The following is a 13,909-nucleotide window of genomic DNA, read 5'->3' on the forward strand; positions in this document are numbered from 1 at the left end:
TTTTGGTGTTAATTTGGGGTTTTTAAATTTGAAGGTGTTTTTCTCTCTTATTCTTCCCAAGAGGATTTTCAAGACTTTGCTAGTTGTGAAGAAAAGAATCAGTTTTCCTTTTAAAAAAAAAAAAAATTATTTCGTCTACCATTAAGAAATTTCTCTACATTTTCCAGGCTGATCTCATCCTAGTTATCAGAATGGAAAACAAGTAAGTTGAGGATCCCCTGAGAGGCCGTCTGGGGGTCCTTCTCTCTGGGGGGTGAGGGCGTGAAGGAGCTCCCATTCTGAGCTCATTACAGGACGTGTGGGACCTGGGTTACTTGAATGTGGGGTGCAGTGAGAGAGTAAACTCTTCTCTTTCCTTTCTTCAATCAAGTCTTTTGGTGTATATAAACCACTTTTCAAATAACTATAGCAACAGTAAACAGAAATGGGAGAAAGAAGTCTGTCTGTAAACAAACAATTTCACTTTCTGAATTTATCCAAGTAGCTTGAAGAGCATGCTCGGAGCCTCGGGGGCTTGCTCCTCCCTCCTCTAAACTAAGTGGTCACCCTGGGTCCTGGTTAGCAACAGGGGTTCCCGCTTCTCAGCCTCTACCTCTGGTGGAAGTGCGAACGAGCAGTGAAAGAAGTAGTCCCACACAGGGGGCAGGCGGGCGGGCGGGAGATGCACCAGGTTGGCAGAGCCCAGCAGCATGTTTGAGGCCTCAAAGGGAAGGGAAACTGACTGTCGTCGCAGGGTCACTTTGGCTGGCCAGCCTCCCTGGCTCACTACCCACACGAATGCTTTTTCTCCTGCCCAGTCTATCCTCTCAATCCTCACCTTTTATTACTTACTTAAGCACTTTTTTTCCCTTTCCCAACCATAGAAAAACTCTATATCTATCCAGGTATTTCCTCATTTGCACGCTGACAATTATGTAAGGGGGAGGGGAGAACTTTGGGGGCAGGGGGAGAGGGAGGGAGGGAAGGAGAGAGGGTGAGAGAGAGAGAGAGAGAGAGAGAGAGAGGGAGGGAGGCATCTACACAGACAAGTGCCTTTCTGGGTTACGTTTGTGGACATGTGGTGGGTATATCTGAGGTAGAGGAGGAAGCACATTTGTGTACCATGGGGTCTGATTCTCCGCTGGTGTGTGTGTGTTTGTGAAAATGGCTCTTGGTTGATCTCACAGCAGGATGGGGCTGAAGATCTTCCTTAATCCTCACAGCCTTACTTCACAGAGCTTCCCTGGGACTGTTCCTATGGAAGGGGAGCCATGTCTGGTAGAATTGAAGTGATTTCCCCACCACTTTTGAGAGCAGTAGCTTCCATGTCCCTAGCCAGTGATCTGTTATTCCCTCCTCTACCCACAGTCAATGCTGAATTCCTTCCAGCAACATTGGTGAGGAACAAACTCTCAACCAATGAAGAGAGATTCTGTAAGCCGTGGAGCTCTACTCATGAATGGACAGAGTAGCCTGAAAGAGAAATGCTGGCTAAGGGAGGTATGTATCAATGAATGTGACAGATGGGTTCTTGAAACGTTTATGCTGGGGGGGGTAGGGGGGGTCGTTGGGAATTGTAGTCACGCTATTGAAAGAACTCTGATGTGATTCCTTTGGTAAAGGGTAAAAAAGACTTTACAAAGGCAGACGAATCATTACCTACCAGTGTATCTGCATTTTCAATATGGGTTCTAAACAACTGAATTTTCTTAAAACAGAGCACACCTATGCTGTTGTAATTAAGCAATAAGTCAGTGTTACAGATTGCAAATCATTTTTCCATATTGTCTTTCCTTTTGGTAATAACACTGTAAGCACTCATGATTACGGGGAGGAGCCATGCAGATAAAGCTAAGTACTATCAACCTTCAAATCTTCGTAAACTGAATGGTGAACGGGCGGTGGGAAGTCTTTGGGATTTGGGGGCAGTACTAATATTGGTCTTGGAATACATCAAGCATAAAGCCTGTTGTGTCAAGGGTTTTGAATAGGTTAATGCAACTTTCAAAAGTAACTAACATTTATGGACTGTGGACTATAGGCTGGGTCTCTTTTTAAAACATTTTGTTTGTTTGTTTTAATAGATTTTATTTCTCAGAGTAGTTTTAGGTTTAAAAGAAAATTGAACAGAAAGTACAGAGTTCCCATATACTCCCTCTCCTTGCCCCCTGCCCACAGCTTCTTTTCTGTTTGCGTTGAATTGTGTATTCCTCGCCAAACATACTTTGAAGTCCTAACTTCCAGTACCTCAGAATGTGTCCTTATTTGGAAATAGGGTCTTTACACGTGCAGTCAAGTTCAGATGGGTTTATTAAGATGGCCTCTAACCCAATATGACTGGTATCTGTATAAAAAGGGGAACTCTGGACATGTAGACACACAAAAAAGGAAGATAGATAATGTGAAGACAGAGAGAGGATGACTTGAGAAGATGGAGGCAAGGAACACCTGAGGCTACCAGAAGCTGGGAGAGGGGCAGGCAGTAAATCTTTCCCGAGGGTCTTCAAACGGAGCATGTCTCTGCTGACACGTTGATTTTGGACTGCTAGCTTCCAGAACCATGAGACAATATGTTTCCCTTGTTCGAAGCCACCCAGTGTGTGTGGTACTTTGTCTCAGCAGTCCTAGCAATCTACCACAGCTTACTACTAACATGTTTCAGGAGGGTGGTACATTTGCTACCATTGATGAACCAATATTGATATTATTATTAACTGAAGTCCATAGATTGCATTAGGTTTCACTCTTTGTGTTGTACAGTTCTATAGGTTTTTCCAAATGCACAGTTTCATGTATTCATCATTATAGTATCAGAATAGTTTCGCTGCCCGAAACAGTTCCTATTCTCCATCTCTTCTTCCTTCCCTACTTCCCACTCCAACCCTCGGCAACCATTGATCTTTTTACTGTTTCTATGTCTTTGTCTTTTCCAGAATGTCACATGGTTGGAATCATACAGTATGTAGCCTTTTCATACTGGCTTCTTTCACTTAGCAATATGTATTTAAATTTCCTCCATGTCTTTTTGTGGCTTGATAGGTTGCTAACCATTTAAAAATCTGTAATCTTATTTTATCTATATAGTAAACCAGTGAGGTAGCTATTATAATCCCTATGTACACAATTCAATGTATGTGCTCTTAACTACTACAATATTCTTGGACTAATCCACTCTTTCCCTTTAGGAATTGTTTTTCATTTCAGGAAATATGTAAGAGTGTTCCAGGGAAGTTTTGAGGAGACTATTACCAGTGATCTCTGGTTTAATTCATTGGATCATAACTCAGGTATGAAATGTTCTTAAAAATTATCCATGCCACTTTAATTTCAAACCCATTTGGTTTAAATCATAAAATTGTCATATCTCACAGATCTCAATTAAATTAAACCTTGCGAATATTTATTAAGCCCTGACTCTTTTATTGCTACTTCTTTGTAAGATTCATAAACTAGGATGGTCATATCCTGGACTGCATCATTGCATACTTTTCCTTGAGATGCTAGAGTTTCTTCTCTTGCATTGTACCTCCCTCAATACAGGCCTTCCACCTCTCACTCACTATATCCCATCCCCAACATAACTATTTCTCTGTTATTCCAAGGAAGCCTCGTCGTTTTACACTCATAACCATTATTAGACAGATCCTTTCTGGATAGTCAACCTGATGTACCCATTGTAAATTTCATGGTCCAACTACTTCAATAAAGCCCCACAAAAATGTTTATCCCATCAACATTCCACGAATATTTATTGAGCTCCTACTATGTGCCAGATTCTGTTCTAGACACTAGGGATACAGCAGTGAACAAGACTGCACAGGCCCCTACCTTTTGGGAACTCATATTTCAGACTTCCTTGCTTCTTTCAACTTCTCCCAAGCCTATTAAACCTGTCTTTAACCTTGGATTACACTCATTACCTGATTTCTGGGTTTTGTTCTTGAGATTCAGGGCTTTGTGGGAGAAAGTCAGGGACTACGTCTTGTCTCCCCTAAAGGTTTGTGTTAATTTCAGTTGTGTCATCAGTGTAATTCAGTCATGCTTCTTTTTATCCTACACATATTGGGTGATTCCTGGGTGTATCAGACTCCAGCAGATTCCCCACCTCTGCTCTTCAAATTCTCTTTACGCACCTCAATCCTTCAACGGCCCTCCTCTACCAATCCTTGGCAAACAGTGATCTGGATTCAGATCCAGAGAGAGCTGGACTGCCCCTCGCTGAGCTTTTCTTCTCTGTTAAGTGAGATGGTTGGACAAGATGATGTCCAAGGCTTTATTCTACTCCGTGTAATATTATGGTCCTATACCTACTCTAGCAAAGATGGATGCATTATCCATGACACATCCATGTCTCCTCCTCTCCAGGTATAAATGTTTTGATATCTAAATGCACTGTCTTCTAAATTCCTGATTTAAAAAGCATTAATTTGGGGTGACTGGTTGGCTCAATTGGTTAGAGCGCAGCGCTCATAACACCAAGGTCACCAGTCTGATTCCCACATGGGCCAGTGAGCTGCGCCCTCCACAACTAGTTTGAAAACAATGACTTGTCTTGGAGCTGATGGGTCCTGGAAAAACACACTGTTCCCCAATATTCCCCAATAAGAAAAGAAAGAAAGAAAGAAAGAGAGAGAGAGAGAGAGAGAGAGAGAGAGAGAGAGAGAGAGAGAGAGAGAAAGAAAGAAAGAAAGAAAGAAAGAAAGAAAGAAAGAAAGAAAGAAAGAAAGAAAGAAAGAAAGAAAGAAAGAAAGAAAGAAAGAAAGAAAGTTAACCTTCTTTTAAGAAGATCATCCCATGGCATCCTAGATAAAAATATTTTACTGCCTCTCAAATGTGTCATATAATTTTGTACTTTGGCACTTTTATGAATATCATTCCATCCATTGGAACACGTTCCCTAGTATCTTCACGGTCCATATTCTATTAGGTCATGAATTTCTGTCTCAAATTTCATTTTCTTCATGATTGTCCTTCCTGAGGGCTCTAGCTTCAAAGTATATCTCCCTCCTTGAACATCTATCATTCATTTGGTAATTAATAATGTACTGACTTGCCACAGCTCATCATTTGTTCTAACTAGTATTTAAATATTTACTAATATTTTGCTTTCCACATGCCTTTGTTCTTAAGGCCACGTATGAATCGTCTTTTAAAAAAATCTCTTCGCTATTGGGACATAGTAGGCACTCAGGAATTGCAGCTGATTCAAACCATGGGATTTTTACTCTAGATTTTACCATTCTGCATTTGGAAAATGTGATTCAAGCTGATTCATCTCTGTATTTTACGGACTGATCAGTGTTTACAAAGAGAATTAAAGACCTTTGTAATAGACTATATATGAATCTCAAAAGTATATAAACCCACGCCGCAGTAGTTACACAGTAAATCTGGTAGTGTTTTCTTTCTGACTGTAGAAAATGAACTTTTGTCCTTTAAAAAAAATTCAATTTATCAACCTGTTTTGCTCTTTTCTGAATTGAATGGATCATTTGGGACTCAAAAACCAAATAAACACATGGATTTTAACATACAGCTTGGACTTAACTTTAGCTCAACCTTCACCATCTTGTTCCAAAAATCTGTGCTACTTAAAAAAAAGACATGCAATCATCAAGACACATTTGTCAAGACCAGCAATATAGAAATAAGAGTGAATGGCATCAATCTGAGGAACTCTGCCTTCTCAAGTTGTTTCTTTTCTCTTATCAGTGGAATCCAGGACGCAAAGCTAAGAACACTACTAAGAGCTAACAGGGTATGTCCTATTTTTTCTCTCCTTCCCTGCTTAGTCTTTTATCATTATTTTGTCTCTGTTTGCATTTCTCCATTTGCAAAACAGGGGAACTGACAACTTTCATGGTACTAAAACCAATGTTGTGCTCTCTCTTCTACCTTAGAAACAATGGACATGTTAGGGCATTTTAGATTTGTGAAATGATGGTGTTTATATACCAGAGGTACCAAAAAAAATGTATACAAGTGGACACTTGGGTCAATGTTGCTCAAGCAGAAGTTCGCCGTAATTAGAAGTGTCTGGGTGCTGATGGTAACACTTTGAGCACGTCTCGTAACTGCAGAAGTCAAATGTGACTTGTATTCATCTTTTGTTTTCAGTATATATTATTACAATTTTAATACAGTTTTCTTTTCTTAAAATGTGTATACACCTTTTTGGCACCCTCTGTATATTGACTTCAACACTTGGGAAGACAACACATTTAAGAATTTTAGTCACATCTTAAAATGTTATCGCAAATACTACCCCCTTATTTGGAGCACTTTTATATTGCTCAAAACTCTATGTCGATCACTGTTTGATCCTCCCAAACAAGAAAAGTAGATTTATCTCCATCTAAAGAAAGCAGACTGAAACACACAGAACTTTGGCATTATCTCCTTAACCACAGCCAATCAGTGGAAAACCAGGATTGGTACTTAGACTTAGATATCTCTAAACCAATCTGAAAGGTACTTAGACATCTCTAAACCAATCTGAAAGGTTTTCCTAGAAGAGGGAGGAGACGTGAACATTTGGAACACAATTCCTTCTGAGCCCTTTTCAAGAGCTAAAAATACCTTTCCTTGGCAAACTTGAGGAGAATTAGACTGAAAGACACAGGTTAATACCAAATCAGAACAGGCATGTGGCCACTGCTGTTCTCTTGGCCCCTAGAGAAAAGGTATAGCTGTGAACCCTAAGGCAAAATGGAGATTTTTCACTAACGTGTACGTGTGAGGAAAAAAAATGCATAGCTTTACTAAAAAAAAGAAGAAGGAGAAAAGGAATAATGTGCTTTCTAAATGTATGCCTGATAACAGAGGATAGCTTTGATGTGGTGAGGTTCAGGTCCTGGCCCCAACAGAATTATCTGACAATGGGTTGGGCTGCTGAGAAAGTGTGAACTATTATTATTGGAAACAGTCAGGTGGAGAAGAAATGGCCATCTGTTTAGGGCTGTAGTGAAAGATATTTTTAAGATCCGAAGGCTGTGCTTTCTCATCAGTAGCCATCAGTCTCATGATACAATTTCAATTCAAATTGATTGAAATGAAATAAAATGAGAAATTCTGTGCCTCAGCTTCATTAGCCCATTTCAAATGCTCAGTAGTCACATGTGTCTACTGGCTTCCATAGAAAACAGTACAGAGAGCATCTATGTCATCGCAGAAAGTTCTGTTGGACAGCCCTGCTGTAAGGCCTTCTAACTCCTGACACAAAATGATCGTTCAAGGTGAACTAATGTTACGTAGTTCAGAGACATGAAGGTGTGTAAGACACAGTATCTGTCCTCAGAGACCTTACAATCTCATAGAAAAGATGGACAAAAATGTGAGGTGTGGTACAGGTCAGCATCTCAAAGCATGGACGTGTTCTTGTAGTTCCCTCATTCAGTCACCTCTCTGTTGTCCGGCCGAGGGTCTTTTGGGTAGGCCAGTCTCGCTGGGACTGGGCACTTGCTACTGAGAAAGTGAAATGTTCAACAAGTGCAAAATAAGCTGAGACCCTGTCTGAAGAGGGATCACACTTCAAATTGCGTAACAAGGCCTAAGAGTGATTTATTTGGAAGAAAAGATCAGAGGCCTAGGTCTTTATCAATGATAAACACGGCACAGAGATCATCATATTTTACCTAATAGTAGTTTTACTTGTGCACGATCCTCTGGCCTTTCTGGTGCACTCAGCTATAAAAATATCAGCAACCCTGCTCTTTGTGATTGCGTTTTCAACTAGCACTTCCAGTTTAGTTAGTGATCGAAAACTAGATCCTGCGCTTTCGCCAGCTATCTTGTTAATACAAGGTGAGAGAATTTAGATGGCAGGAGGTAAATCCATTTACACTGTTGGAAACAATTCAAAGGTACGTCCCAGAGGTACTTTGTAAAAGGCAACATTTTTGTCCATGACAGACTTGCTATCATTGCCTAGGGACTTATTCCCAGGGACTTTTTCTCAACTTCTATTCATCGTGATCATCAAATGCATTTATTGTGTCCTGGAATTATGAAGCAAATTAGAGACTATCTTCTATGAGGTGATAATCTCAGATGAAAAGGTTTGAAACCAAACCAAGGGACGTTATCCATTATGTCCCTTGGACATAATAGATGCATAATTGAAACATACAACTCTCCACAGCAGTGAAATAATAAATTGAAAAGTGCATAGACTTCTTCCTCTTTCCTGTCACAGGAATCATTTAGATGGTAGTTTCAGCCACTTGTTAGTTTGGGGATGTCTGGACTTTTATTCACGTTAGCAATGGCTCACACAGTAACAGGCTTAAGACTAGTACAAGACCATGGGATCTCCGAACCACTTACTCACTGACATGACTTTGTACGGATACCCACGTTTATTTGTATTGGGTCTGTAGCTTGTATTTTAATTACTAAGGACACGTCTGTCTTTTCTAGGAGATTGAAATCCCTCAAATATCCCTCCAATAATCCCTGAACTCACTACTGCATCTTATATAGTGAGCAATAGGTTCACACTTATTGAATTGGAATGGATTCCAGGGCATTCCTAATTCAAGGGATGTAATTGGTAAACAGACAAACTTGGTTAAGACATTATCAAAATGCCATGTCTCCAGCTGAGCTCTTAGTAAACTTGGGGATGGTGGTGGTTCACTGTGGAGCTCCATTTTATATAGTGATTTTTAGTTATTGTTTTCCTTTAGTGGAAAAGAACCTTGTCTTAGAAACACATTCTGGTTTCAGGAAGAGGGGCATTAGGCATTAGTAAGTGGGGAAATATGTTTTTTCTGGGATGTTCAAAGAGAAAGAAAGACAAAGCAGACATATGATGAATAAGAAAAGAAGAGAATCAGGGTTGAGCTGAAACACTCCAAATTTCCAAGGCCTTTGGAGATTCCTTGCCACTCCTCCATCATAATTAGAAAATACTGACATTCAGAGCTGATTTAAATGCTTCCATCAGTCTAAAAAGAAGTGTTGCCTGATTTTGCTCTCTAACCATGCTCGGTAATTAGAAACATAAGGCCCCGTTCTGGATGTTTGCTTGGGAACCTACCCTTCTCAGGCCTTATGTCACTACCCATTGGCTACGGGACTTTTATCTTTTCTCACCATCTCTCTTAGGACCCCCGGCCCAGGTCACAGGAAGAGTGTGAGGTTGCCATGGGCATTCCTGGGAAAACCGGCTCTACTTCAGACTCTAATATACACGGAAGACACTCATTTGGCCTGCCCACTTCCTTGCCAAATCTCTATAAATTCGCATTGTATTTGGAAGGCAGTAGTTCAAGTATGGTAAGATATATATTCAAATCAAAAGAGACAAAAGGAGGATCTTTGTGACAACCAGCTTGAAATGACATCCTTGTTTGTTTCCGAGAAAGAGAAAGCTGTTCTGACAGCTGATCCTAGAGTTCCTCACACTCTTGCTGGAAAAACCTGTACTTTGAAAAACCTAGGATTAGGATACAATTTAAGAAGATGCTGCAGCAGCTTTTTACTTCTAACAAAATCCACAAAGAAAACTGAAAAATACTTGTAGTCAAGGACTTTAACTCAACAGTCACCTAGCGTGTCAAATTAAAACATATGGCAACCACCTGCAAAGTATCTTGAAAAAAAAGTCACCTTCTTGATTTTCTACCTGACCTAAAATCTCTTTGGAGCATATTTGCATTTCCCACTTTTTCACATTTAAACAATGCTGTCCACACTATGTATAAAGATGACTAAGCAATTTTGTATTAAGTAACCAAAGTGAGTCCTGCCAATTTTAGAATAATTAAGTTTCTGCAGTCTAATATAAACAGTTCCAAGAACTACATGTGGCCTACCAAAAGTATATATTACAAGTAGTCAACACTGTGGCCAGCTGGCAGACAGATCAACCTATTAAAGTAGAATTGTTCAGAATTCAGAGTATTATTTTTCTTTCCTCCCATTATTTTTCTGCATCCAATTTTGTTTCTTTGGGAATGTTTTCAAGTACACAAAGCAAGAAGCTATTGTGGAATTGCACCTCTTGTAAACGAATGAGCATTTCTCTTGAGATCTTTTCGAACTCAAAAATCATTCCCATTGCAACCCTGTTGACACATGCAGCCAAGCAAAATGAAGCTAGTGAATCCAGTTTGTTCCCACTCAAATTGAAGTGTTCGTAGTTTGCTTGACCATCGGAAAGGTCTACAGTGACCACTAGACAAACAGATGTGCAGATTAAGCCATATGCCCGTTGGGCATCCCAAACATCTTCTATCTGACCATAGATCCTTGTACTGCCTTTCCCAGGTAGCTTGGTGGGCCAAATTTTATTGCCAATAAGGCTAAAGCCATAGATTTAAACCCACAAGGAATGAGTCAACTATCTGAGAGAGAAAACAATCCTAAACGATTGCCATGTGCTGTGATTAATCTTGGCCAGTTATAATGGCAGATGTGGTCCGGTCTGACAACTTTAAGTTGGGAAGATAGAGATGGATAGACTAACCCATCACGCCATGACCTTCAGTAGAGTGCATGGCGAAATGAATGTGCACGTATCATCAGACAAAAGGCCCTGCCTATTCAACTTCATTATAAGCCCTCTTGCCTTCTTCATTGTGTTTAAATTCATATACAGACGGCGCCAAAAACATGTATTTGCATTTTAAGAAGGAAAAAATTGTATTAAAATTGTAATACTCAATATATACCGATAACCACAGATGAATACAAGTCATGTGTGTGCGTTTTTTGGCACCCCTGACGTTTTCACAATGAAAACGTCAATAAAAGCATTCAACAAATATTTTGAAGTATCATTCACATAATAGCCACCTTGTGCAGTATGGCCTAGAAGTTGTGAATATAATGACCCTGCTCTCACCATGCTGATAGTCTGATGGTGGACAGGGCAATAAACGAAATAGAAATTGGGATAAGGGATAGGAAGGAAAACCACCAGCTGCTATGTATGAGAGACAACTGTAGGAATGATCTAATGGTTTGGGGAGTGGGGGGACTCGAATAAGACATAGGACCTAATAGCTTTCTGAAAAAAGGAATGACATTCACACACATACAGACATGCCTTCATAAAGGGAATATGAATTTATAAGACCAGAGTTGGTATTCATTACACAAATATATATCGACATCTATTACGTGTCTACCCGCACTCTTTTAGATGCTGATAAATCAAACTCTTCTCCACTTCTCTCTCCTAAAGAAGTAGGTGAGGAGTGAAATAGCTAGTCAGGTTTGAGGGATGGTGCACTATTCTCGCCCTTTCTTTCCCACCTCAGACCCTGTGTGAGTAATATCAACATAATGATCTATTGGATGCTGTCTGCTGAAATGTATTCAGACACAGAGAACCCACTGAACACATGAAGTTCATGTAGGAGGCACAAATGAGGGCATCTTTCTAGAAACGATCTAGCTCAGTGACCTTCTGGCAAGAAAAGCGTGTTTCTCACGCACCGTCAAACAGAAATTTGCTGATGAAAACGAAGCTGGTCCATGGGTTTTTCAAACTTTGGTTCATGATTCCAAGAAAACCAACAGTTCATAATAAATCTACCCCAGTGGCAGAACATCTCACAACCAGCTTTTCCACTTTGAATACCACAAACAGATCTTTTATTTGTTGACACACAGCCTCTGGACATTCATGAAAACAAGATGTTCTCTTGCTGCTTTTTAAGTTAAACAGATTTAAGTCAGGGTCTCAGCTGAATTTCAAAAACAGATGTTACACAGCCAAAAGGCTGAACTGACCCCAGCAATGACAGGCTATTTCACTTGAACTTGAACATGCTTTGCTAGCAGGAGGAGCAATCAAAGATGCCTGAAACTGGAAATAGGAGCAACCCGAGCTTTACTACTGTCTCCACTCCCTGCCTGCGCTGTGTGTCTGCAAAACGAGCATCTGGGATCTTGGTTGGGAGAATAAGCAGGTGAGGACTGGTGATTGGGAGGGAGGTTAGGGGGCCTTGGTTTTAGAGGGAGTTAGTGGGGGTGAGCGATCTTTCTCTCACATGCCACCATCCTGTTTCTTTGTCGGCCTCAGAAGCCCTCCATGGCATGGCTCCACTCTACCCCTCACCTGATCCCTCTCCGTACCCCACCATCCTTAGTCCTGCAGTAATCTAGTAACCCCTGGGTGTCTGTCCCTGCTTCCTCTCTGCTGTAGCTTCAAGTGCCTTCCACTCATTCTGCAAATCCCGTACGCGTTTCTGGACTCTAACTCAGTCCTATCTTTATTCCAGAACCATCCTCTCTTTCAATTTCTGCAGCATTGTCGACACTGTTCTTTTTGGTGGTCGACACTCTATGGCTTGGCTATTCAAATGCTTTAGAAGTTCTCCTGCATCAGTCTAACGTTCTCCTGCACAAGTCAGGGCCCAGAGCTCCTTTAATATCGCCTCACAGTGCTACGCCCTTGTAGATGCGTGAAAGCATTGGCTGAACTTATGAAAACTATGATCACTAGTGCCGTTTGTCCTCTGTCCCTGTTTTGTTCTGGGCACATTATAGAACTGTACTTGCTGGCCTGCTTGCAGTCAGCTGGGACCAAACGACTAGTCCTGGCCAATGAGTTGTGAACAGAAGTGTCATACCACTTCGGGGGCAGGCCATTTAATTGTGGATGTGAGACCCTTCGGAGATTTCTTCTCTCTCCATCATGGCAACTAGCAATATTTCCAAATCGTAGCTGACAATGATACGGACCAGAGACCCCTGCCTCCTCAGGGTTAGAAAGAAAGCATGAGTGACAAACCTTTTTTGTTTACGTCCCTGAGCTTTTGCGTTGTTCCTGACCCCAGTATGACTCAGCTTATCACTTAGACAGCTTCGCTCAACTCAGTCCATAACGGAAGTGAACTTCTGACGTCAGGCAGCACACACCTCTGCTTCACGCAGGTACTTACTCAGCGTGTCTAGCTTCGATGTCCCTTCCATGAGTCTTAGTGTGTAAGCAAGGATGGGAAGGGCCTCAGGGAGTGACAGTGGCTCACCTTGCACCTCGTCACTGGCCCCGCCTCCCTACTCCTGCTCTAGGAGCCACCACTGTATGAGTGTTCACAAGTTATGCGTTCGCTCCTTTATACCAGGAATGACAAACGCACATGCTTTGAAGACCAAAGGAGTCCATATTTGGGGAGTGGTGGCCTACGGGGAAATGGAGAATGCATGAATCCCTAAGAATACTCAAATCCAAAAAAAAAAATAATAATCCGTGTGAAGGAAGCACATTTGCAGGTCCGCGTGGGCCTGAGGTTGCAGGTTGATGACCCCTGATCTATAGAGTCCTTCACTGATGGCTGACCCCAGGCCAGGCCTGGCACTCCGCAGGGGTGCAAGGGGGAAACCACAAGTGAACATATAGGCTAGGGTACAGTCCAGATGGAGACGTTTATTTATCCAACGGAGATGTGGCACTGGCTGTTTACCAAGCCCACTTCTAAGAACTTTATGCATATCATTTGAAATCTTTACAACAATCCTCATTGTCCCCATTTTATAGATAAAAAGACTGAGGCCCAGAAAAGGTGAGACATTCGCTTGAGGTCACAGAGCTAGTAAATGATAGAATTGGGACTTACATGCAGGCAGCCTGGCCCCAGAGTCTGTGCTTTTAATCACAGCTCTGTGCTCTATCTCACAAGACCTGTAAGTGGATAGATAACACAAGGTAGGTTGTGGCAAGGACCTCAGTGATGAAATGATTCTGTGATTGCTTGGAAGGATCCAGTCCGTCACAAGGGTCCCTTACTAGAGCCATTTCCTGGTCCATGTTAGGATAAGTTCCTATTTGATGTTTATTAATGAATTAAAACTGAATCACCTGTTTTGTCCATTTCTGCTTTGGCAAACTGATGTATCATTTCATTCAAGTGGCGTTCACTTAAGAAGATAGGCTAAATTCATTCTAAAGCCTCAAAAAAAGAATAAATGACAACAC

At 41.2% G+C, this 13,909-nt stretch overlaps 1 protein-coding gene across 5 annotated transcripts in view; it reads right to left on the bottom strand.

Annotated features, from left to right (window-relative positions):
* The window catches only part of CALD1 (caldesmon 1), a 198,219-nt gene that overhangs the window by 92,964 nt on the left and 91,346 nt on the right, over nt 1-13,909 (bottom strand). The gene's annotated exons all lie outside the window — the stretch shown is intronic.

The sequence above is a fragment of the Rhinolophus ferrumequinum genome, chromosome 26, assembly GCF_004115265.2.
Source record: "Rhinolophus ferrumequinum isolate MPI-CBG mRhiFer1 chromosome 26, mRhiFer1_v1.p, whole genome shotgun sequence".
Classification (NCBI taxonomy): Eukaryota; Metazoa; Chordata; class Mammalia; order Chiroptera; family Rhinolophidae; genus Rhinolophus; species Rhinolophus ferrumequinum.